The following is a 4,395-nucleotide window of genomic DNA, read 5'->3' as shown; positions in this document are numbered from 1 at the left end:
GAAAGTGAAGAAGACACATAAAGATGGAAAAGCATTCCATGCTCACGGATCAGAAGAATAAACATTGTTAAAATGCCTATGCTACCCAGAGCAATCTAGACTTTCAATGCCATCCTGATCAAAATTCCACAGGCATTTTTCAAAGAGCTGGAACAAACAATCCTAAAATTTGTATGGAACCAGAAAAGACCCCAAATCACTAAGGAAATGTTTAAAAAGAAAAGCAAAGCTGGGGAAATCACATTGCCTTGTTTCAAGGTTTACTACAAAGCTGTGATCACCAAGACAGCATGGTACAGGCACAAAAGCAGACACATAGACCAGAGAAACACAATAGAGAATACAGATATGGACCCACAACTGTATGGTCAACTAATCTTTGACAAAGGAGGAAAAAAACCATACAGTGGAAAAAAGACAGTCTCTTCAATAAATGGTGCTGGGAAAATGGGACAGTTAAGTATATAAGAATGAAACTTGACTCATTCTCTCACACCATATACAAAGGTAAACTCAAAATGGGTAAAAGACCTCAATGTGAGGCAGGAATCTATCAAAATCCTAGAGAAGAACATAGGCAGTAACCTCTTCAACATCGGCCAGAGAAACTTTTTTCAAGACAGATATCCAAAGGCAAAGGAAACAAAAGTGAAAATGAACTTTTGGGACTTCATCAAGATCAAAAGCTTCTGCACAGCAAAGGAAACAGTCAACAAAACAGAGAGGCAACCCACAGAATGGGAGAAGATATTCCCAAATGACACTACAGACAAACGGCTGATATCCAAGTTCTGTAAAGAACCCCTCAAACTCAACACAACACAAAACAGATAATCACGTCAAAAAATGGGCAGAAGACATAAACAGACACTTCTCCAGAGAAGATATATAAATGGATAACAGTCACATGAAAAATGTTCATCATCATTAACTATCAGGGAAATCCAAATCAAAACCACACTGAGATACCATCTTACACCAGTTGCAATGGCCAAAATTAATAAGACAGTAAACAACATGTGTTGGAGAGGATATGAGAAAGGGGAACCCTCTTACACTGTTGATGGGAATGCAAGTTGGTGCAGCCACTTTGGAAAACAGTGTGGAGATTCCTCAAAAAGTTAAAAATTGAGCTACCCTATGACCCTGCAATTGTACTACTGAGTATTTACCACAAAGATACAGATGTAGTGAAAAGAAGGGCCACCTGTACCCCAATGTTCATAGAAATGGCCACAATTGCCAAACTGTGAAAAGAGCCAAGATGCCCTTCAACAGATGAATGGATAAAGAAAAGATGGTACATATATAGAATGGAATATTACGCAGCCATCAGAAAGGATTAATAACCAACTTTTGTGTCAACATGGGCAAGATTAGAAGATATTATGCTGAGTGAAATAAGCCAAACTGAGAGTGTCAATTGTGTAAGAGGTGTAAGAGGAGATGATTCTAGGACTATTAACAAATATCTGTGTTTTCCTTCATATTAACTCTCTTCGTGGTCATGTTCACTATTTCCTTTTAGTTTGCGATTTCTAACATACTGAACAAACCCGTTTCTTTGATTCTTCAACTTTTATAAAAAAATATCTACTACATCTATTTTTTGGTAATTTATGTATTAGAAATATCAAAACCATTCAATAGGGATTTAATAACCAAAACATAAGAACTTATTCAACTCAACACCAAAAACAATACCAAAAAAAAAAAAACACACAAAAACCCACAAATGATCTGATTAAAATGGGCAGATAGACATTTTTCCAAAGAAGACCTATAGATGGCCAACAGATACATGAAAAGGTGTTCAACATCAGCAATCATTAGGGAAATACAAATCAAAACCACAGCGAAATATCACCTCCCATCTGTCAGAATGACTAAAATAAAAAACATGAGAAACAAGTATTGTCAGGGATGTGGGGGGAAAAGGAACTCTCATACAAAGTTAGTGGGAAGGTAAATTGGTACAACCACTATGCAAACAGTATGGAGGTTCTTCAAAATATTAAAAATAAAAATATCATAGGATCCAATAATTCCACTGTGGAGTACTCAAGAAAATGAAAACAGTAATTCAAAAAGATATATGCACCTCTATGTTTATTGCTGTATTATCTACAATAACCAAGATATGGAAGCAACCTAAGTGTCTATCAATAGATAAATAAAGAAGATGATACACACAGCCAATAGACTATTACTCAACCATAAAAAAGAATGAGATCCTGCCATCTGAGACAACATGGATGGACCTGGAGGGTATTATGCTAAGTGAAACAAGTCATACAGAAAAACCCAAATATTATAGGGTTTCAGTTATATGCAGACTCTTATAAAACACACATATACAAATGAATAAATAAACAAAAGGTAGAATCAAACCTATAACTACACACAAGAAACTGATGGTTGTCAGAGAGGAGGAAGTGGAGGAATGGACAAAATGGGTGAAGGGAACTGGGAGATATGGGTTTCCCGTATAAGTCAGGAGAGTAAAAAGTACAGCATAGGGAATACAGTCAGTGGTATTAAACAGGGATGCATGGTGGTAGATGGTAGATATACTTGTGAGCATAATGTATATAGTTGTTGAATCAGTGTTGTACTCCTGAAACTAATGTGACATTGTATGTGACCTATGTTGAAAGCAATATATATCAAAACCAAAAAATATGAGTGTGTTCATATCCTACACCCCTTTGTAAATGAGAGGTCATGTAAAATATACCTGGATTCCAAGTTATATCCTCGTGTTCAGGAAGTTGTAAAATTTTATCTCAGTTGACAAATGCATAATAAATAATAAAGGTTAACAATGCTGTATAATATATAGGAAATTAAGAGAGCAAGTACTAAGTTCTTATCACAAGAAGAAACCTCTTTCTTTTCTTCTTTTATTTTTATTGTATCTAGATGAGAAGAATGAAGTTAGCTGATCCTCTTGTGATCGTTTCACAACATATGTGTATCAAACCATTATATTATGCTGTACACTGAGGTATGGCAATTATTTCTCAATAAAACTGAGGAAAAAATAAATAGAGTTCTTAAAATGTACAGATATTTTATACATATACAATAATGGACTATAAATTCTTGCAACAAAACTAATGTGAAAACAAAACAGCAGAAGAAAAAAAGAATAAAAGAGCTCCCACATAAGTGTATGAATTTCTCTGTTACTGTGGGTCAAATACTTACGCATTTGAAGAAAACCTCTGTAACAAACTATAGAAATGATCCCTGAAAGTATAGTCTTGAAGAAAGTATAGTCTTGAAGACAACTTGTCTTTAAACTACATGGAATTTGTTGTTAGAAAGTCCTTTACATTTAGATTTTCTCTTGTTCAGACAAATAAATCAGTAACTGAAGACTAAACTAGGAAACTAAGATTCAGATTATGGAGCTTTAGTAAATTGCAATCATTAGAAAGAAAGTTAGCAAAAAGAAGACGCTGAAATGTATCACTACAAAAGTAAAGAAAGGGAAAATTTAGGGGACCTTGAATTTGGTGATAAGTTTTGAGATAAAACATCAAATCACTTTTGATGAGAGAAAAACTTAAGTTGGGATTTATTAAAACAAAAATTTACATGAAACTTTTAGGAGAATAAAAATACAAGCCACAGACTGAGATAAACTTTTTTAAAGAACACATACCCAACATATTTTGTATGCTAAATATAAGGAGGAATTTAAAAATTCAGCAATTAAAAAACAAACTTTTAATGGGTAAAATGTCTGAATATCTTACAAATGGGACATACAGATGGCAAATAAGTATATGAAAATATGCTGAAAAGCATTTATCATTTGGAAGTCGAAAATAAAAACAAGTAAGAACACTGCTGTGCACAATTAGAATGGCTAAAACCCAGAAATTGAATTGCAATTGCTGGCATGTATGCAGAGAACGAGGAACTCTCATTCACTGATTATAGGGATGCAAAATATTTCAGTCACTTTGGAACATAGTTTGGCAATTTCTCACAAAGCTATATATACTCTTAATCATACAATCTAGCAATCATGTTCTTGGGTATTTACCCAACTTTCTAAAAACTTATATTCACAAAATCCCTGTAGGCTTTAGGGTTTTGGTTCTACATGTAAGGAGTTTGGAAATTACTGTTCCATCCTAACACGAAAAAAACCTGAACAGACTTAAACAAAACAAAACAAAACCCATTTACTTGTGGAGCATAAGGAATAATAAAGAGGACATTAGAAGAAGGAAAGGAAACGTGAATTGGGAGAAATCAGAGGGGGAGAGGAAGCATGAGAGACTGTGGACTCTGAGAAACAAACTGAGGGTTTGGGGAGGAGAGGGGTTGCGGGGGACGGGCGAGCCTGGTGGTGGGCATTAAGGAGGGCATGTACTGCAT

General features: G+C 34.8%; 1 pseudogene; it reads right to left on the bottom strand.

The window, feature by feature from the left end:
* Nucleotides 1–3,162: 3,162 nt before the first annotated feature.
* Nucleotides 3,163–3,268, bottom strand: LOC116587306 (annotated as a pseudogene).
* Between the last annotated feature and the right edge of the window lie 1,127 nt (nt 3,269–4,395).

Source organism: Mustela erminea, chromosome 3, assembly GCF_009829155.1.
Source record: "Mustela erminea isolate mMusErm1 chromosome 3, mMusErm1.Pri, whole genome shotgun sequence".
In the NCBI taxonomy this organism is placed as follows: Eukaryota; Metazoa; Chordata; class Mammalia; order Carnivora; family Mustelidae; genus Mustela; species Mustela erminea.
This window is presented reverse-complemented; position numbering and strand designations above follow the sequence as displayed.